The sequence below is a fragment of the Podarcis bocagei genome (assembly GCF_964188305.1).
Source record: "Podarcis bocagei genome assembly, chromosome: 14".
Taxonomy (NCBI): domain Eukaryota; kingdom Metazoa; phylum Chordata; class Lepidosauria; order Squamata; family Lacertidae; genus Podarcis; species Podarcis bocagei.
The window spans coordinates 56,242,055-56,264,527 of NC_138139.1; the positions used below are offsets into that span (position 1 = coordinate 56,242,055).

Consider the following 22,473-nt stretch of genomic DNA (forward strand, 5'->3'; position numbering starts at 1 on the left):
GATAATGTAACCAATTTATTTTATCTTTGATTTGATCAAATGGTCTTATTTTAAATCCTTCTTTATCTTCCTTATCTTTATCAACAATAAGTCTGAATATCTCAACCATTTAATCTCCATATTTAACTTTTTCTGGGCCTTTGCCTCCACTGGTGAAAGCCACTTGGATGTCTTCCTTTCTAAGAGATCTTTATATTTTATCCAAACATTATATACAGATTTTCTAATTACATGATTTTTGAAACCATTATGGGCCTTTATCTTGTCATACCATAGATAAGCATGCCAGCCAAATACACTGTCAAATCCCTTCAAGAACATCAGCCTTATCTATTTGTATCCATTCCTTAACCCAACCAAGGGCTGCGGCTTTAAAATATATCTTCAAATCTGGCAGGGAAAATCCCCCTCTTTCTTTTGAATCTGTTAATAATTTATATTTAATTCTGGGTTTCCCCCCCTGCCAAATAAATCTAGATAAGGCTTTCTGCCATTCTTTAAAACATTTCACATCATCAATGATAGTGAGGGCTTGAAACAAAAACAGCATCTTTGGCAATACATTCATCTTAACCACTGATATCCGGCCCATTAATGACAATTTTAGGTTTGACCAGCTCTCAAGATCTCTCTTAATTTCATTCCATAATTTCTCATAATTAGCTTTATATAAATTCAAGTTTTTCACCGACAAATTAACACCCAGATATTTAACTTTTTTCACTAAAACTAGGCCACAATGGCCACACACTATGGCTCATAGCATGGATCAGATATTTCCCCCCTAGAACTCCTGAACATGTTTGTGCTGATATGCTTGGAGACAGCTGGTATGCAGGATACGTTGAAACGGGTCAGAGAACCTTTTCATCCTGGGGGGGGGGGCAGATCTTTATCTCCTCTGCATTTGCAAGCCAACTTTGGCAGAGGGAGGTGCCACCCACCTGCCAATCATCTGACATCATAAAGATGCCACATGATTGCCAAATGGACTCTCTAGGCCACCAATTAATGCTGGCCCAGGATGGTGGGGGAACATATTGCCAAAGCAGGATTAAACTCCCCCCCCCCCACATCAGCTGATGTGCACTTCCATCCTCCATTCTGTAGGGTTAGGGTAAAAGGTAAAGGTAAAGGGACCCCATACTCTGAACTTAGGGCACATGAGATACTTGGCCGTCACTGCACCACTAAATGAGAAGCACCATCAACTTCATCATTATTTGGGGCAGGGGTAAAAGGGCGACAGGGTGTGTTCTGCATCCTCACTGCAGCTTTTCAACCCCCCTTCCATTCCCAGCCACTCTATCCAATGCAAGAGTCTGCAACCCAAAGGGAAAACTCAGCCCTCCATGTACTCAGCCAATAAATCTAGGTGGCTTGCAAGAAGCCAGGGTAGAATAAGGAGGGATTGAACTCCTTCACATCAGCTGTGGCACGGTGTGTGTGTGTCCCACTTTCTGCAGGATTTGGAAGAGCCAGCCAGTTCCCAAGTGGCACTCACTGGCACACCCAAACCAAGCAGGATTGAAAGTTTCATCTTGCTTTCTGCAGGGTTTGGCCATGCCAGCCAGTTCCCAGCAGGAATAGCGGGCATGACATAACCAAGTACAATTGAGCTCCCTGCAAGTCAGTCAATCTTGGGGTGTGAAGGAGAGGTCCCCCCGCCACCTCTAATCCAGTTTATGACAATTCACCCCCTGTCTGCTCCAACTGAGGCTGCCAGTCCAAGAGGAGCCCGGACAGCTCTGAAACCGTCCAGCCAGAAACACTCAGGATTGTATCTAATGCTAGTAGGTCTGCTTAGACTCACTGAAAATAATGCTCATTTTTGGGACTGGGTCTACTCTGAGTATTGAATATAGCCTGTGAATCAGGGCCCATGAGGGTTGTGGCCTGGGGAGAGTTTCAAGGACCAGACAGAGTCCAGTTCAGTCCCTGGGGCTACTTCCCCAGCCTTGGCCTAATGCATTAAAGCAACAGAATCCAACATTTTATGGAAGGTGATTTTGGTCTTTTGCACATACATAAAGCACTTTTGTCATTGTAGGAATGGCCTAGCTGGATTAGAAGAGACCATGATCTAGGTTGGCAATCCTTCATAAAAGGATTTTCTGATCTACATTAAATCAAAGTTCCTCTCTGCCTTGGTAAGTGCCCTAGTGTCAAACTCTCTAACTGAATGCTGCTCTTGCCACCTGGAGCACTCTCTCCTAGGGGCATCTCCCCAGAGCAAAAGCCACGTCAAGACCCTGTAATTAGACATAATTGATGGAGAGCCCTCGTTGTCGTCACATATGCCGTGTGCAGTTGCAATTAGGAGCAATTGTCACAGATCCAGCGATCATAATTGTACTTGACATTCAGTATTGCAACTAGTTAGTTTATTTTAAACTTTGCTGTGCAATTTTCTGTCCGGCATTGTAAACAGCGTTTAGATTTTGCATGGTATTAACGGCAACCTGTGTTTATCTGGACGCGGTACTTTCCACCTTGTGCCAAATCCCAAAGGGGCAACTCCCCAAAGCACAAGGCAAGGCAAAGCTGTGATTGTCAGGGAGCCAGCAGAAAGCGCAATTAAAGCCAGCAGCCAGCTTTCTAATTATGAAATAAACTTTGGCAAGGTGCTAATAATCAAGTTCCTGCAGAGAAGGAAACCTGCTCTTCTCTCTCTGGGACGCATCTGCTGTCTCTGACATGTCATATCAACATCTCACTGGGGCCAGAAGCACCCTGGCAGAGCTGATCAACAACACAAAAAGTTTCTCACTCAGCCAGGCAAATATCCTATGTGTATCAAATCACACTGAAATGCTTAAAATTTGAACACTAAGTTTGGACTTGTCCATTAAAGTGGGGCTGTCTCTGAAAAATATTTGGAAACTGCATCTAGCCTGGGATGTTGTGGTCGGGCTGTGGACCAGGGCCAGTTTCCTGGAGAAGGGGACTCCACTGCTCAAACTATCTCATTGGCTGCCAGTACATTTGCAGGCACAATTCAAAGTACCCATAATGATACTTAATGTTCTAAGCAGCATAGGACCAGGATTTTGGAAAGACCATCTCCTCCTAGATCAACCTAGTTGCACAATCACCCCCCCCTTTTACTTCCATGATTACAAGGTGGTTTTAAAAGGTTAATATTCCGTATTAGGTGATCTTGAGTACAGTGGTACCTCAGGTTACAGGCGCTTCAGGTTACAGACTCCGCTAACCCAGAAATAGTACCTCGGGTTAAGAACTTTGCTTCAAGATGAGAACAGAAATCGTGCAGTGGTGGTGTAGCGGCAGTGGGAGGCCCCATTAGCTAAAGTGGTACCTCAGGTTAAGAACAGTTTCAGGTTAAGAACGGACCTCCAGAACAAATGAAGCTCTTAACCGGGGTATCACTGTACACATAAAATCTCACTCTTTTAGCTATGACACCATCACTGAACATCTGTGTTCTTTGCAAGACAGCTCTTCAGGATAAAGTACAGATTTACACACCATCACTAAGTAGAATTGCCATCTTTTTACCTGTGGGCCATGTTCTCCGCTTTTCAAAAATCTTCAAATATTGCAGGTGAAAAACATCACCTGCTGATTTATACAGAGCACACAATAATAATAATAATAATAATAATAATAATAATAATAATAATAATAATAATAATAATAATAATAATAATATATTATTTATACCCCGCCCATCTGGCTGAGTTTCCCCAGCCACTCTCGGCGGCTCCCAATCAGTGTTAAAAACAGTACAGCGTTACATATTAAAAACTTCCCTGAACAGGGCTGCCTTCAGATGTCTTCTGAATGTCAGGTAATTATTTATCTCTTTGACATCTGCTGGAAGGGCATTCCACAGGGCGGGCGCCACTACCGAGAAGGCCCTCTGCCTGGTTCCCTGTAACTTGGCTTCTCGCAATGAGGGAACCACCAGAAGGCCCCCGGAGCTGGATCTCAGTGTCCGGGCAGAACGATGGAGGTGGAGACGCTCCTTCAGGTATACTGGGCCGAGGCCGTTTAGGGCTTTAAAGGTCAGCACCAACACTTTGAATTGTGCTCGGAAACGTACTGGGAGCCAATGCAGATCTCTCAGAACCGGTGTTATGTGGTCCCGGCGGCCACTCCCAGTCACCAGTCTAGCTGCCTCATTCTGGATTAATTGCAGTTTCCGGGTCACCTTCAAAGGTAGTCCCACGTAGAGCGCGTTGCAGTAGTCCAAGCGAGAGATAACCAGAGCATGCACCACTCTGGCGAGACAGTTCGCGGGCAGGTAGGGTCTTAGCCTGCGTACCAGGTGGAGCTGATAAACAGCTGCCCTGAACACAGAGTTAACCTGCGCCTCCATGGACAGCTGTGAGTCCAAAATGACTCCCAGGCTGCGCACCTGGTTCTTCAGGGGCACAGTTACCCCATTCAGGACCAGGGAATCCTGCACACCTGCCCGCCTCCTGTCCCCCCAGAACAGTACTTCTGTCTTGTCAGGATTCAACCTCAATCTGTTAGCCGCCATCCAACCTCCAACCGCCTCCAGGCACTCACACAGGACCTTCACTGCCTTCACTGGTTCTGATTTAAAGGAGAGGTAGAGCTGGGTGTCATCTGCATACTGATGAACACCCAGTCCAAACCCCCTGATGATCTCTCCCAGCGGCTTCATATAGATATTAAAAAGCATGGGGGAGAGGACAGAACCCTGAGGCACCCCACAAGTGAGAGCCCAGGGGTCTGAACACTCATCCCCCACCACCACTTGGTAGGCTCGACGTTGAGCTCTAGCCCGTGTCCAGTCTGATTCGGAATGAGTTATCCGCCACCGGCGCTCTAGCCGTCTCAACGATTGTTTCATTGCCCTCAGATCCGTGGAAAACCACAGGGCTGTCCGGGCTCCATGCAGTCGGAGAGGGCGCTTTGGAGCCAGACAGTCAATAGCCCTGGTTAACTCAGCTTTCCAGCGGGCCACCAGGGAATCAGCTGAAAGGCCATCAACATGGGATAAAGCATCCCCTACCACTCTCTTGGAGCCAATTGGATCCATTAAGTGGCGGGGGACTCTGAATGTCGCAGGAGCATGTTAGTACTCTCCTGAGTTGTGAGTAATATAATCTAGGTCTGTGCATGGATTCCAGTCAAATCTCATATTCCAGACAAAAATGGGGCCAACTTGTGTTGAGCTGGGATTTGGCCTGAGTGTTGAGGCAGCCCTGTATTGTGCCCACCCAGAGAGATCGAGCGCTGCCCTGAGGTTGGCAGTTGAGTGACAAACTGGCCAACTGTATTCTTCTTGGCTGCTCCTTCATACCAGTCATTCTTTCTGCTACATGGCTCTTTATTGCTCCTCCACTTCCAAGCTTTGCCATGAGCAGCTGAGCAGAAGAAATAAGAGTGGAATGCAATGAATGGTGTCTTATAATGATTTATTGGGTCTAGGGGGCTTGGGACTCCTGACCATTGCCAGATCTATTGAGGCTTTCCTTACCAGGAATATTTAGCCCCAACATATTATAAAACCACAGTAAAACATTAAACATTAAAAACTAATGATAATAATAAGGAGTTGTCAGGCAGTTTCAATGAAGCTCTGCTCTTCACTCTTGTCACAGCCTTGGTCCTTGGCGTCTTCTCTAAGAACGGGGACACTCCCATTGTCTTTTTTTTGGGGGGGGGGGAAATAATATTTATTACTTTTTCAACAATTTAAACACTACAAAAAAAGATGAACAATACAATACAATACAATACAATACAAAAACACTACATGACACTAACACATTAAACTAACAAAACAAAACAAAAACAGTTTAAAACACATCAAACAATTTCAGTAACTTATCTTTCATTCACTTATTTCAACGACCTCCTCACACCTCCCTTTTTGTATTCCACTTCTATTAATTGTTTCAGCAATTCCTTTTTTTAAAAAAATGATATTTATTAAAGGTTTAACAAATTACAAAGAAAAAAGAAAAAAAAGAAAAAAAGAGAAGTGAAGACAATAAAGGGTTACAATACTTCAAAAATAGTAAAAAAAGGGAAAAAACAATAAAAAAGTTTATAACAAAACAATAAGAGGAACAAAAAGTAACATTTAAAAGCAAAAACATTTAAAAACACATCCAATTTCCATATCTTCGTTTTTCATTTACTTGTTTCATTGACCTCCTCACACCTCCCTTTTTTGTATTCTAATTCAATTAGCTATTTCAGCAAATCCTTTCCATCTTTCTCAATTTTTGTTCTATAATTTATCTTAACACAATTTGACTTTAAATTTACATTTTCTATCCTTTTGTTATCTTAATTTACTTTAACCTTATCTTACCATAAAAACCCTAAAACTTAAAAAACATATTTATACATAGAGCATTTCTACTAAAGCCGAGTAGTTTCATTCCAAGATTTTTCTAATACTCATTTGTCAGGGGTTCAGGAGCAGAGGCAAGGGCAAGGGAGGAAACAGAGAGCGAGGGGGAGGAGGCAGAAGAAAAGATGAGTGATGACGACGACCCGAGATCTCCGAGTCTTTCCAGTGAATCAGAAGATTCACAGAAAGGAGCACCAGTGGTCAGGGCAAGGGGGGAGCCTAGGGGGACACCCCAGGAGATAGAGCCAGAGGGGACTCAGAGGGGAGCAGTTGGAAATCGGGACCAGCGTCACCGCCAGAGAGCAGGGAAGAGGAAGGGCGCCAGGGATCAAGCGCTGGCAGCTCACAACAGGGGGGAGGGCACGAGTCAGGAGTGGCCACACCTCCATCGGGGAGCGAAGAAACGGTCAGACGGAAAGTGGAAGGTTGGGCGCGCGCGCCAAGTTCAAATGCACAGGAAAGTGACGCAGTAGGCAGCCAGGAAAGGGAGCCAGGTCCTAAAGCCCGGCGCAAGGAGACAGGGAGTTCCGGGGGGTCGGCGTCAGAAGAATCCCGGAAGGAAGAGACCCCGGGGGGCAGAGGGACCCAGAGGAGAGCAGTCAGGCGGAAAAGGTGGAGCAGGGCTAGGATATTAAGTTGGTGCACAAGGGGCGGAGACTCAGACGGAGCTTCGCCGATCTAGCCATTAGACGTAGAGTTGCACGCAGCAGCTTGGGAATGGAAACTGTAACTCAATAAAGACTTTTACTTAATGACCGCTGGCTAGCGTGATCCTCTGTGAGCTAGGATCTTGAAGCAGCTCTGACATCATTAATTTTGCAATATTACTCTAAATAAATTTTTAGAATTCTTCCAATCTTCATCCACTGTCTCTTCTTCCTGGTCTCGGGTTCTGTCAGTCCTTTCTGCCTATTCCATCTAGTCCATCAACCTGGTAATCTTATGTCCGAGGCTCTTAACTCTTTTCCATGTCCCTTCTGCAGATCTTCTTCATATTTGTACCTGGACTTTACTTTATCTTCAACTGGTCTTGTTCTTGGTTTCCTTCCTTTATCACTGAGGAGTGGCTCTCGGGGAAACAATCTAAAAATGTCTTTATCCCTTCTCGACAGGTCAGCCCATTCTCCATAATCAGCACCAAAATCCAAAAAATATTCCGAAGCATACTTCAATATCCCTCCAAGGTCAAGGGCCTCAACCACTCCAGACTCCCCCTGGCCCAAAACCAGTTCCCAAAAGCCAGAACATCCCTGCATAGGGGGGGGGGGTCCTGACCAACTTGCCATCTCCAATCCCAAGAGGGCTCCATCTCTCCAAGTCTGGCCCACTCCAGATTCAGTCATCAGAGGCAATAACTTATGTTCCTGCAGGGCCACAGCTCTCTCAACTTGTATTACTTGAGGTTCATCAACAACCTCCTCCTTTGTCTTCTCTACAGCTTGCCCTGCATATTCTTGAGTCAGTCCCTGAACAGGTTCAGCATAAGTATTCACTGTTTGTCCAAAATTATCAATTGCTGTGGTCATCAAATCCATCTTCTCATGAAGCTGTTCCAGTAGGGCACTTGTTTTGCAAAAAGCAATCACTAAAACTTCCTCTGCCCACCTTGTTATTCAAGGTCAAATGTCTAATTCTCATGATCCTTCAATTCCACAGCTGCACTGTTCCCCAGGTCCACTCCAGCAACAGTTCAAAAGCTCCCTCTAGAGGAAACAATTTCTATTTGTATACATCCTTTTACAAGCAGATCCAGCAACAAAATTTCTTTCATTTTTCAAGTATTTGTTCCTTTTTAGTACAAAATGAAACATTAGAATCAAAATGTTTCTCTTATATGGCTATCTGTCAACATATATTCCATCCACAGTCAATGAACTTTCCCAAAATGTCCATCTTTGACAGCCCGTTCCCAGGTTCAAGACGATAGAAATTTATCTTTCTTTACTCTCTCTCCTGCAGGCTTGAACAATTTAAAATTCCACCCCCCCTTCTCCTGCTTCCAAGGGGGGTTTTACAGTTGTAATCAATGGAAATTTAACCCTTTACAAAAGACTTTCCAGACTTTAGCTTGCGATGTCTTTGCTTCAAACTGTTTACAAAAGCGGGAGGCGGACTTCCTGTTTAGACCTTTCCGCTCCGAAACCAAATTATGAAGTTTTATAATCCAATTTTCCGTTCTACTCACGGATACTTGTTTAAAGTCCAATTGTCCACAGGAAAAAGTCAGCGCTCTCCGGCAACGGCTGTGTGGCTTCACTCCGTATAAGTAGCGGTTGATTCAAAACACCGCGCTGCTCCCCCCACTTCGCTTCGGGACCCCCGAAAAAGGGTTTCCCCGCGAGTAGGCGAGGCGCTCCTGGTGTCATCCGAATCCCACGTTCCCAGGCTTCCTCCACCTGGGATTTTTAAAGGGTCTCTGCCTTCACCGCGGCGGCAAGACCCAATTTTCGTGGAGCGGGTTCCTCTCGGTCAGAGGAACACCGCCATTGCCGACGGCGCTAACCCAGAAGTCCTAATTGTTTCAGCAATTCCTTTCCATCTTCCTCTGTTTTCTATCCTATAATCATCTTAACACATTCTAACCTTATTTTTTCCTTTAATACTCTATTAATCTATTTATACTTAATTCCTTAAAGCATTTCTACTAAAGCCATATAGCTTCATTCCAACATTTTTCTAACATTCATTAATTTTACAGTATTTCTGTAAATAGTCTTTAAACTTTTTCCAGTCTTCTTCCACCAATTCTTCTCCCTGGTCTCGGATTCTGCCAGTCATTTCCACCAGTTCCATATAGTCAATCACCTTCATCTGCCATTCTTCCAGAGTGGGTAGATCTTGTGTCTTCCAATACTTTGCAATGAGTATTCTTGCTGCTGTTGTGGCATACATAAAAAAGTTCTATCCTTTTTTGACACCAATTGGTGCCTATGCCCAGGAGAAAGGCCTCTGGTTTCTTCAGGAAGGTATATTTGAATACCTTTTTCATTTCGTTATAAATCATCTCCCAGAATGTCTTAATCCTTGGGCATGTCCACCAAAGGTGAAAGAATGTACCTTCAGTCTCATTACATTTCCAACATTTATTGTCGGGCAAATGGTAAATTTTTGCAAGCTTGACTGGTGTCATGTACCACCTATAAATAATTTTCATTAGATTTTCTCTTAGGGCATTACATGCCATGAATTTCATACCTGTGGTCCATAACTGTTCCCAGTCAGCCATCATTATGTTATGTCCAACATCTTGTGCCCATTTAATCATGGCTGATTTCACCATTTCATCCTGAGTGTTCCATTTCAACAGCAAATTATACATTCTTGACAAATTCTTGATTTTTGGATCTAACAATTCTGTTTCCAATTTTGATTTTTCCACCTGGAAACCAACATTTTTGTCCAAATGGTATGCCTCCATTATTTGGTAATAATGGAGCCAATCTCGCACTTTGTTTTTCAATTTTTCAAAGCTCGGCAATTTTACTCTGTCTCCAACTTGTTCCAGGATTTCCCAATATTTCAGCCATTTGGCCTCCATATTGAGTTTTTTCTGTGCCTTCGCTTCCATTGGTGACAACCATCTTGGGGTTTTCTTTTCTAACAAATCCTTATATCTTATCCAAACATTAAACAATGCTTTTCTAACAATATGATTTTTAAACGCTTTATGTGCTTTTACCTTATCGTACCACAAATATGCATGCCAGCCAAATGCATTATTGAAGCCTTCTAGATCCAACACGTCAGTGTTTTCAACAAGCAGCCATTCTCTCAGCCAGCAAAAAGCAGCTGATTCATAATAAAGTTTAAGGTCTGGCAGGGCAAATCCACCTCTTTCTTTAGCATCAGTTAATATCTTAAATTTTATTTGAGGCTTCTTGCCCTGCCAAACAAATCTGGAAATATCTTTCTGCCACTTCTTGAAACAATCCATCTTATCCAAAATTTGCAATGTTTGAAACAAAAACAACATCCTTGGCAACACATTCAGACACTCCCATTGTCAAAGCCAACAACCGGGACCTCACCTACACTCTGCTCCTTGCCTTCTTGCTCTGCTTCCTCTGCTCCTTGCTCTTCATTGGCCAGCCTCACCCAGTGAGCTGCTCTTTACGACAAACGGCCATTGGCATCATCTTCTCCATTGCGGTGTCTTGTGTCTTGGCCAAAACCATCACGGTGGTTCTGGCCTTCATGGCCACCAAACCATGATCCAGGGTGAGGAAATGGGTGGGGAAATCTCTGGCCAACTCTGTTCTTCTGGGTTGCTGCTCACTTCAAGCCAGTATTCGTGCTGTTTGGCTCTGTACGGCTCCTCCCTTCCCAGATGTGGACATGAACTCTCTGGCGGAGGAAATCATCATGGAATGCAACGAAGGCTCTGCTCCCATGTTTTATTGTGTCCTGGGGTACCTGGGATTCCTGTCCACTGTCAGCTTCACGGTGGCTTTCCTGGCCAGGAAGCTGCCAGACATGAATGTCTTGGCCAAAACATTCATAGCCACAAAACCAGGATCCAGGATGAGGAAATGGGTGGGTGTCGGGGACTGGGTAAAAGAAGTGGTGGAGACCGCCTGCCCATCCTGACCGTTCCAGGTAGAAAGGAAGAGGAAAAAGTATAGGTTTGCAACAGGGGTTTGTGGGAGGTCACAGTTCAGAGGCAGATGAGGGGAAAAGTTGGGAAATAATGGGAGAGCCAGAGCAGCAGCTGGTTTGGTGGTGAAGGAAGGCCCAGGGGTGAGCGGGTGATTGCACAGAAGAAGCTCAACAACATTGGAGCTCAACAACTGTCCGTATTTTTACTTCTTGAAATATGGCAACCCTAGACTGAGGTTATATACCTGCCAGTTGCCACCAACTTCTGGTTTAAGAAGAAATTATAATTAAAATGCTGAAATCAAAACAAAAAGCATGTTTTAATCATTTGTGCCTAATAAAGATTTTAAACAGCCAAGAGGTGGTCCAAATGGTGGAAATGTATGTTTGTTTATAGTTTTACATAACAAATTTCCATTTAAACATATCCATCACCTTTACATTTAGGACTCTCAGAATCCCTTGACTTTCCCCACCCTTCTCTGGTTTCCATTGTCCATCCTTTTTTATCCCCCCCCCATTTGTTATATCTATTTTTATTTTTATTATTATATATTACATATATTATTTTATTTATTATATCTATTATTAACTTTTCCATTATATTTTGTCTTTTACAAGTATTATTCTAATCCTGCCAAAGTTTTTAACTGTTTACAATGTTCTCTTAAGTAAACTATAATCCCCCCCCCATTCTCTCCTAAACTTCTTCTTGTCCTGGTCTCTGATTCTACTGGTCAATTTCGCCATTTCGCCATACTCCAACATCTTCTTTAGCCATTCTTCTCTGGCTGGAACTTTGTCCTTTCCATTTCTGGGCCAGTAGTATTCTTGCTGCTGTCATTGCAAACATAAATAGTATTTTCTGCTCTTTCAGAATCTCCGTACCTATAATGCCTAACAAAACAAAAAAAAATCTCCCCCCCAATGTTATTTTAATCCCCCCTCAACTCATTATATATCATTTCCCAGAATTCTTTTGTTACCTTGCACATCCACTGCTTGTGGTAGAACATGCTTTCTTACATTTCCTACATACATTAGTGTCAGGGCTGCCACTCAGTCCCAGCTCACATAGGACCACGCTAGCCAGCGTTCAGGTTAAAAGAGTCTTTATTGGATTACAGGTTCCATTTCCAAACTGCAATGTGCAGCCCTACTTCTTCTAGGTCAGACCGGCGAAGACCCGTCTGAGTCTCCGCCTCTAGCACACCAGCTTAATACCCTAGCCTTGCTCCACCTCCTGCGCCTTTCCTTCCGTCTCTGGGTCCTTCTGCCCCCCGGGGTCTCTTCTTTCCTACTCTCTTCTGACGCGGACCCCCCTGACCCTTCCGCCTCCTTGCGGCGGGCTTTGGGACCTGGCTCACTCTCTGGGCTGCTTACTGCGCCAGCTTCCGCTACATTTGAACTTGGCGCGCGCGCCCAACTCTCCACCTTCCTCTTGATCGTTTCGTCGCTCCCCGAGGTGGGCGTGACTACTCCTGACTCATGCCCTCCCTCCTTCTGAAAGCCTCCGGAACCCGATATCTGGTCCCCTTCCTCCCCGCTGCTCCCGGCTGGGTACGTGGGTCCCGATCTCCAACTGCTGCTCTCTGATCCCTCTCTGGACCCTTCTTCCTGGGGTGTCCCCCTGTTTTCCCCCCTTGCTCTGACCGCTGGCGCTCCCTTCTGGGAATCCTCGGACTCACTGGATAAGCTCGGCGATCTCGGTTCGTCATCCCCACTCATCTTTCCTTCGTATTCCTCCCCCTCGCTCTCTGTCTCCTCCCTTCTCTGCGTCTCTGCTCCTGAACCCCTGACATCCATCCCCCCCTCGAAGCCCCCCCTTCCCCCCTCCCCGCTTTCAAGGGTGGTTGCTGGGTGCTCCATCATCACAGGAGTGAATGCCGGATACAGTTCGCTCCTCGTCGCTGGCCGCCAACTGAAGATCTCCGAGTCTTCCTCCTCGCGTTCGTCAACGTTGAGCTGCTCCGCCTCCATTTCAGTGCCGCCGTGCTCGAAACCGAGATCCTCCCCGCACACGTCCATGTCAGTCTCTGCGTCGGTCGCTTGACCTGGCATCTCCAGCCACCTCCGGCGCCACTGCTCCTCTGGCCGATCGTCCCACCAATACGAGGTGTCGGACGCCGAACCCTCCGGCGACCCCTCTGGGGAATGTGTGCGCTGTGCGGGCTCCCCGTCCGAGTCGAAGCCATGGAACGTGCTGGAGGAAAGTGTGGGCGTGAACAACCAGTCGTCGAAGAAGCCTGCTGGCATGGGTCTGTGTGGGAAAAGGGCATGAAACTCGTCCTTGAGCAGGGGTTCCTCCAAAGCGTAGTCCGGCACCCAGCTATTAGCACTGGCCCGGGTGCCCTCTCTGGCTAGGAGGTATTCCACTCCGTCTTCCCCCCATCTGGAGTCCAAAATCTCCGTGACTTCGTTGATGGGGTCCTGCTGTGGCAATCTCCCCGCCTCCGTCCGCTCCTGAGACGGACTCGGTGCTGTTCCTGGTTCCTGGAACCTGTGAGGTGTCCTGTAGGGAGTGAGCACCGACCTGTGGAACACCGGATGCATCCTGGAACCCTCCGGTAGCACCAGCCTGAAAGCTACTGGGTTGATCTGCGCTTCGACTTGGTATGGACCGAGTTGCTTGTGCCCCAACTTCTTTTTGGCTAACGATCTGGTCGGCACTGCGTGGGCTGCCAACCAGACCCAGTCTCCCACTCGGATCTCTTCGCCAACCCGCCTGTGCTTGTCCGCTTGCACCTTGTAAGCGTGCTTCGCTAGCTCCAGCTGCCGTCGGAGTTGATCGTGGACCTCCTGCAACTCAGACGCGAAAGCGTCCGCCGTCTGCGGTTCCCCTTCCCCCACTCTGTCCAGTCCCGGGAAGGTTCTGGGATTCCTCCCATTGTTGGCGAAGAACGGTGTCACCCCTGTGGACACGTGCTTCGTGTTGTTGTAGGCGAACTCGGCGAGCGGCAGGTAATCCACCCACGTCGCAGGCTGTTGATTGGCATAGCATCTCAGGTACTGCTGCATGATGGCATTGACCCTCTCCGCTTGCCCGTTGGTCTGCGGGTGTCTCGCTGATGTCAGGTTGATCTTGACGTTCAGGAAGCCCATCAGCTTCTGCCAGAAATTCGAGATGAACTGGCGACCGCGGTCGGACAGTATAGACCGCGGCAGCCCGTGCACTTTGAACACGTGATCTATGAACAGTTTGGCTGTTTGTTCTGCCGTGGCCACCTTCGCACACGGTATGAAGTGTGCCATCTTGGTGAACAAGTCCACCACCACTAGTACCGCTGTCTTGCCTCTCGAGCTGGGGAGATCCGTGACAAAGTCCAGGGCCACCCTCTCCCACGGTTCAAACGGCGTTTGCAGCGGTTCCAGCAGTCCCGCCGGTGGTTTGTGCACCGGTTTGGCCCTCTGGCAGGTGTCGCACCTCGCGACGTAGTCCGCGACTTCCCCTCTCAGTCTGGGCCACCAAAAGTCCCTTGCGACTAATTCCACCGTTTTTTCCGTGCCAAAGTGCCCGGCCGTGGGTGCGTCGTGCAACTGCTGCAGTACCTTGGCGCGAAGTTCATCTCCCGGCACGTAGATGGCCCCTTTACGTAAGAGCAAGCCGTCCCGTATCTGGAACTCGTCGCTCTTCGCTGTGCCCTTGTGCACCTCGGCCATCTTCGCCTGCGCGAATGAGTCGTCCTGCAACGCCCGCCGCACCGCATCCAGGTCTACTGTGGCTGAAGCGCACGCCCACGCAGCTGGCGCGAAGATGTGCATGGCTGCCGCTGGCGTCGCCTCTTCGAGGTATTGCGGTTTTCGGGACAGTGCATCCGCCATGATGTTGGTGTCGCCTGGGACGTACTCTATTCGGAAATCGAAGTCAGCAAAGAACTCCGCCCAACGTATCTGCCTCTGGTTCAGGAACTTCGCCGTGCGCCAGTGCTCCAGATTCTTGTGGTCCGTGCAGACCTGCACCGTGTGCTTGGCGCCGATCAGGAAGTGTCTCCACGCCTTGAAGGCTGCATGAATGGCAAGCAACTCCCTGTCCCAGATGGTGTAGTTCTGCTCCGACTTGGTGAGCTTTCTGGAGTAGAACGCTCCCGGCCTCCAGACCCCCTGTGGGTCCCTCTGCAGCAGGACAGCTCCCACTGCTCTATCGGATGCGTCTGTCTCTACCCGCATCGGTCTGCTGGGGTCGATATGCAGCAGTTGCTCTTCCGACGCGAAGAGACGCTTGAGTGCCTGAAAGGACTGCTCCGCCTGCTCCGTCCAGATGAATTTCTTTTTCTTGGAGCTTAGCGTGTCCGTAATAGCCGCCGTCTGCATCGCGAACCCTTTGATAAACTTGCGATAGAAGTTGGCGAAGCCGACAAACCGCTGGACCTCCTTCCGGTTGCGCGGGCTCTTCCAATCCAACACCGCTCGAACCTTGGCGCTGTCCATGGCTAGCCCCTTGTCCGACAACTTGTAACCCAAGAAATCCACCTCCGTCGTGTCGAACTGGCACTTCTCCAGTTTGGCGTACAGTCTATGCTGCTGCAACCTCTCCAGCACCTCCCGAACATCCTGGTCATGCGCTTGCTGCGACTCGGAGAATATCAGGATGTCATCCAGAAAGCAGACGCACTTCTTGTAGAGGAGTCCCGCCAACACATGATGCATGAAAGCTTGAAAACAGTGAGAACCGTTTTGCAATCCAAACGGCATCACTCTGTACTCGTAGGTTCCCAGAGGCGTGAACATGGCCGTCTTCCACTCATCGCCCTCCCTCATGCGGATGAGATTGTACGCCCCTCGCAGGTCCAACTTGGTAAACACGCGTCCCTTGCGCACCGTCGCCAGTAGGTCGTCAATCCTGGGCATGGGGAAATCAGAGGGCTTGGTCATCTTGTTCAAGAGGCGAAAATCCACCACCAGCCTTTTTTGGGGCGTGTCCTTCTTCTTCACAAAGAAAACAGGACTGCCCCCTACTGCCCTGGACTCCCGGATGAAACCGCGCTCCAAATTGTGATCTATGAACTGTTTGAGTTCCTGTAGTTCATCCTCCGACATGGAATACAGCTTCCCCTTCGGTAGCGTCGCCCCTGGTAGGAGGTCAATCTTGCAGTCATATTGCCTGTGCGGTGGTAACTTGTCTGCCTCCTTTTCGCAGAAGACCTCCAGAAAGTCTGCGTATTTGTGGGGGACTGCTTGCAACGTTCCCAACTGCAGTTGTGATTCCTCCTCCTCTCCCTCCTGTTCGGGCAGGATGCAGTGTTCTGCGCAGTAAGAGGAGCCGAAGATCAGCTGTCGCTGGTACCAAGCCAGTGTCGGACTGTGCCTGTCCAGCCAACTCATGCCCAACACAATGGGTGTGTCCGACAGGCGGGTGACGTTAAAACTGATGACTTCCCTGTGGTTGCCAAGGCGCATCACCATTGGCGGCGTTTGCTTCACCACCTGCCCCCCCAGCAACTCTCTACCATCCACTGTGACGACTTGCAGGGGCAGAGTGGCCGGTAATAGCTGTATAGCGTGCTGCTCCACAAAATCCTGTGATATAAAGTCTGCGTTGCTTCCAGAATCCACAGAAAGCGGGACTTCGATAGTGACGCCATCGGGCAGCTGGAGAGATGCTGTGAGTTGCACTACTGGTTTGGGTGGGAGGGGGTCCGTGGGTTGCAAGATTGCTGGGGACTGCTTCAGTGATGCGTCTGGCTGGGCCCCAGTGCCTCTGTCTCCAGCCAGACATCGTCGTTTCCCTGCTGTTGTTCGCTGTGTTGCGTGGCCGCTTTCACCGTTGCGGAGGCTGCAGTGTGCTTGGATCTCCTCTGGGGACACTCTTTCGCCAAGTGTTGAGAGCTGTCGCATATATAACACTTCCTGGTCCCTCTAGGAGGTTTAGTCTTGACTGCCGCCGGTGCAGGGGCTCTGGTAGCTGACTGAGCCCTGGCGCCTCCCACCTCCATAGGTTCCACTCCCCCTCCTGGCGGAGGTGTGGATTGCGCACGCGCAGCTTCCCTGGGAACGAAAGAGAAACTTCTCGCTGCTTCGCGCCCTCCACGTCCTTCGTCTCTGCACCATGGACGTTCTTCCAGCCTCACCCCCACAGTCAGCGCCCTTTGGACCACCTCCTGCGTGCTCCGGGGCCTCTCCCCCCTCGCAATTTCGTCTTTAACAGCACTGCTCAAACCTTCCCAGAAGAGGTCTCTGACTGGGGGCGAATCCCGGTCCCATTCTAAGGCACTGACCAGCGCAAAAAAGCGGGCGTGATACTGGCGTACGCTCGCCCTCCCTTGTTTCAGTCCATGAATCTCCCGTCGGGCAAGATCCACGTCAATGGTAGATAAAAAGCACGCATCCATCGCTTTGATAAAGGCATCTGCATTCTGAAGCGCCGGATCTTTATCCCTCCACAAATTGCGTAGCCACGCTTTCGCATCCCCATGCAAATGGGATAGTATAAACCCCACTTTCTCTTCCTCATCCCTAAAGTCTTTCGCCAGCAGTTGCAGTGCGCACATTACGTCTGCTCGAAAATTGGGGTACTGTTGTAAATTCCCATCGAAGTGAGCCACAAGCCCTCCTGCTCTCCGTGCCAACCCAACCCCCTCCGGTCTGGGTCCTGGCTGCCCATGCTTAACCAATGCTTCAAACCTGGCGTGGAGATCTCTGTAGGCGGCTGCCGCATCCTCCTCCCTTTTCTTGGATGCCTGTACCTCCGCGTTCAATTGGGTCACTGCCTGTTGCAGTGCTGAAATTTTCTCTGCTTCCGTCATCTCTGCCAACCGTTGTGAGCTCGCTCCCAAACACCAATTTCCTCCTCTCGCTGCTTCTGCCTCCGCTGCGAGGTATCAGGTGTCCGAAGCTTTAAAGAGACGGGTCTTACTGTCAGGGCTGCCACTCAGTCCCAGCTCACATAGGACCACGCTAGCCAGCGTTCAGGTTAAAAGAGTCTTTATTGGATTACAGGTTCCATTTCCAAACTGCAATGTGCAGCCCTACTTCTTCTAGGTCAGACCGGCGAAGACCCGTCTGAGTCTCCGCCTCTAGCACACCAGCTTAATACCCTAGCCTTGCTCCACCTCCTGCGCCTTTCCTTCCGTCTCTGGGTCCTTCTGCCCCCCGGGGTCTCTTCTTTCCTACTCTCTTCTGACGCGGACCCCCCTGACCCTTCCGCCTCCTTGCGGCGGGCTTTGGGACCTGGCTCACTCTCTGGGCTGCTTACTGCGCCAGCTTCCGCTACATTTGAACTTGGCGCGCGCGCCCAACTCTCCACCTTCCTCTTGATCGTTTCGTCGCTCCCCGAGGTGGGCGTGACTACTCCTGACTCATGCCCTCCCTCCTTCTGAAAGCCTCCGGAACCCGATATCTGGTCCCCTTCCTCCCCGCTGCTCCCGGCTGGGTACGTGGGTCCCGATCTCCAACTGCTGCTCTCTGATCCCTCTCTGGACCCTTCTTCCTGGGGTGTCCCCCTGTTTTCCCCCCTTGCTCTGACCGCTGGCGCTCCCTTCTGGGAATCCTCGGACTCACTGGATAAGCTCGGCGATCTCGGTTCGTCATCCCCACTCATCTTTCCTTCGTATTCCTCCCCCTCGCTCTCTGTCTCCTCCCTTCTCTGCGTCTCTGCTCCTGAACCCCTGACAATTAGTAACAGTTCTATACATCTTTGCCAATTTTACTGGTGTGAAATACCGTCTATACATCATTTTTATATAATTTTCTTTCAACGAACAGCATGCTGTAAATTTTAAATTTTCCTTTCATAATTTTCTCCAAGACTCAAGCTGAATATTATGCCCTATGTCATTAGTGATTTGACTTTTTCATCTTTTGTATGCCATTCTAGCAGCAATTCATACATTCTAGATAAAAAATTCACATAATTTTCCAATTATTCTTTTTCAAACCTTGAGAATTCTGTACTGAATCCTCTTTTCTTATCTACTTTAAGCACATCATTTATTTGGTGATATTGCAGCCAATCTGTGACTGTCTTATGTTTTCCATATTTTATAATTTCATTTGCTGTTCTCTCTCAATGAGCAACTCTTTATAATTTACCCATTCTGATTTTGCGTTGACTTTTTTTAAAAAAAGGATATCACTTCTATTGGGAAAATCTACCATGGAGTTTTCTGTTCCAACAGGTTTTTATATTTTTCCCATATACCATAAATTGCATTTCTTATTACATGATTTAAAAAACCTTTATGCACTTCTCATACCACAAATACGCATGCCATCCAAATCTGTTATCATGACCTTCAAGGTCTAAAATATCTGTATTTTTCAAAATTATCCACCTCATAATACAATTTTAAATCTGGCAGCAAGAAGCCCCCTCTTTCTTTATCATCTGTTAGTAATTTATATTTAATCCTTAGTTTCTTCCCCTGTCAGATAAATTTAGTTATATCTTTTTGCCATTGCTGGAAGTGTCCCTCCCCACTGGCAACAGGTATCGTCTGGAATAGAAACAACATTATTGGCAATACATTCATCTTTATGACAGAAATTATTCCCCAAAGTGATAAATTCATTCTTCCCCAAATCTCCATATTTCTCTTTAGCTCTTTCCAAGTTGTTACATAATTATCCTTAAATATATTTATATTCTGAACAGCCATACACCAAAATATTTCACTAAACATTTTTTCCAAATGTTAATTGCATTGCCAGTTGTAATTCATTTTTACTTTTTTCCATCATATTTTTTAACCAATACTTTTGTTTTGTTTTTATTTAGCTTGAATCCTGCTACCTGTCCAAACTCGTACATTTTGTCCAATACCCTTGGTAGACTCACCAATGAGTTTTCTATTGTTATTACAAGGTCATCTGCAAATGCTCTCAATTTATACTCTTTGCATCCAACTGATATACCTTTTATTTCTTTTTCTGATCTTATATTTCTTGCCAGTATCTCCAATACTAAAATAAACAATAATGGCAACAGGGGGCAACCCTGTCTTGTCCCTTTTGTAATTTTGCATCTTTCTGATATTACATTGTTCACTAATAACCTTTCCTGTTGGTCTGACTATATTGCATCAATTATCCGAAATTCATCAACCCTACAGCTTTTTCATAAAACTCCATGACACATTATCAAAGGCCTTCTCTGCACCCACAAACATCAGTGTTGCCTCCTTTTCATTCCTGATCTCCAGATATTCTGTTATATCACTTATATTCCTTGTATTACCCTTCATCTGTTGGCCAGGAAGAAAGCTGGCTTTATCGTGATGAATTAACTGTTTAAGCACACATTTCAAACGGTTCGCCATAATATTGGCAAATATTTTATTACCATTATTCAGCAGAGATATCGGCCTGTAATTTTTTACCAAAAGTAAATTTGTGTCTTGTTTCGGGAGTAATGTTATATATGCCTCTTTCCATGATTCAGGAATTTTGACTGTTATCTTATTTATTACTTCCACCAATGGTTGTATCAGAAAGTCCTGTAATTTTTTGTAGTATTTGGCTGATAGGCCATCTGGTCCTGCAGATTTGCCTATTTTAGAGTATTTGATCACTTGTTGTATCTCTTGAAGCGTTATAGGTACATTTAAGTCAATCATTTTTTCTTTTGGAATTTTAGGTAAATTACTTTTCATTAAATTTTCTTCAATAATGTCTTAATTTTCTTTGCTGGCTCGATATAATTCTGTATAATATTTCTCAAATTGTCTTTTAATATCTTTAGGATTATCTATTATTCTACTTTCTACCTCCAATTTATTTATCACATTTTGGCCTTTCTTCTTTTTTAGTTACCAAGCAAGCAATTTCCCTGGTTTATTTGCAAAATCTTTTTTTTTGTCTTAACCTTTTCAATTTCCATTCAATTTCTTAATTCTCTTACACTGAAATTTGTGTCTGTAACAGTTTTATGCTTTGTTTTATCAAATCTTTCCCAGGTTTCTTAATCAACTCTTTTTTAACAACTCCACCAGAATTTTTTTTTCTTTCTTTCTCGGATTCTTTTTTGATATGCACTTTGCTGAATAAAAAAACTTCTCATTACCACTTTGCTTGTGTCCTATACAATGTTTAGATCTGTCCCTTTATCCAAGTTCAATTCAAAATAATCCTTCAGAACCCCCTCCCCCCCGCTTTTTGCATGGTTTCTAGATTATCTAGAAGGCTGTCATTTAGTCTCCACCTAAATATGGAGTTTCATTCTCCTTTTAACTCTAATAACACTGGATTATGATCTGATAAAGTTTTTTTTTGTATTTCAGTTCTTTTTATTCTCTATTCTCTATTTTATTCTCTATGTTAACTCATTTGAAACCCATATTGAGTCGATTCTCTCGGCAGACTAATTTATTTTATTTTTAATCCTCTGTCCCCCTGGTGAAAGTGCTGTTTGTAAAGTGGAACTAGCAGAATTATGCTAGTGTAAGAAAGAAATGCAATGAATGTACTCTGATAAGGAGCCTCAGCTTAAAGCAAGAGGTGTAAGAGGGGAAAGTGAGTTGTTAATAAGACTAAGGACTCAGCTAGATTGGTAAAGGAAAAGCGTTCTATACACATGTTATATGCGATATAACACAGTGACACCATATGGTGCTGTGGAGTCCCGTCTTTCCGTGCATGAATTTAAAATGCATTTATCTGAATTGCTTCTTTGACACTTCTAGATCCAGCCTAAGATCACTCAGTTGGGGGCTGCATGCTTGCCTATGACACTCACAATTACCAGGGCACTGTTAAATAACAAATACGTATTATTGTTTTCTCTCACAGGGCACAATGCTCTAAGGAGATCACTTTGGAACAAGTAATTATTTCAAATTGCTGGGTTTCATCATCTTGTCAAATCCCACATACATTCTATCAGGCCATAAACACAAAGTGTATATAAAATAAATCCTGTGTTATTCAGAGACCCAGTTATAAATTCTGAACACAAAGGATCTCATGGGTCAGATCTTTGGCACATCCACTTTATCAAATTAATCCAGAGCCATTAAACCTAATGCAATTCATGGTGGATGAGAGAGAAATCTGCCTTTCTGCATAACTGTTGGTCAAGATGGCAGGAACATTTCTGCTGGTGATTCTTCTCTTCCTGTGGCTGCAGGTGCCTCCCACAGAGTGCAAGGAAGACTCTGGAAGATGCACCATGACGGATCCTTTCCAGCTTCCATACCAGTATTATCAGAGAGGGGACCTAATCATTGGAGGAATTGTTACTTATTTGGGCTATGCATTTGACAAAATAGATTTCCAGAACCACCCAAACACCAAATTTACAGATGAACTTTTGTAAGGAAATAACTCTCTCCTTCATAGTGTACACTTCTATATGCTTCTATATGAACGGCTACACCATGCAAACAATGGCTTGCTCAGAAAACATTTGCATATGCCTTTTTCCAAGTATGAAGGTTAAATTTTTCTTCTCTTTATATTTTCTTCTCTTTATATTGTGATCTTGGCAACTTCTTCTGTGTTGCTTTATTCCTCATTTTAAGGTTTCAGTCGTCTGCCTCTTCTGCTTTCTCCTCACCTGATCTCATGGTTTTCACCTGATCTCGTGT

The 22,473-nt window shown here is 46.2% G+C and overlaps 1 protein-coding gene across 1 annotated transcript in view; it reads right to left on the minus strand.

The window, feature by feature from the left end:
- LOC308573380 (vomeronasal type-2 receptor 116-like) overlaps positions 1-22,473 on the minus strand; it is a 296,755-nt gene that overhangs the window by 23,994 nt on the left and 250,288 nt on the right. The window contains exon 2 of the mRNA XM_081170250.1: positions 5,297-5,360. The gene's annotated coding sequence lies outside the window, so the exon portion shown is untranslated. The remainder of the gene's footprint in view (positions 1-5,296; positions 5,361-22,473) is intronic.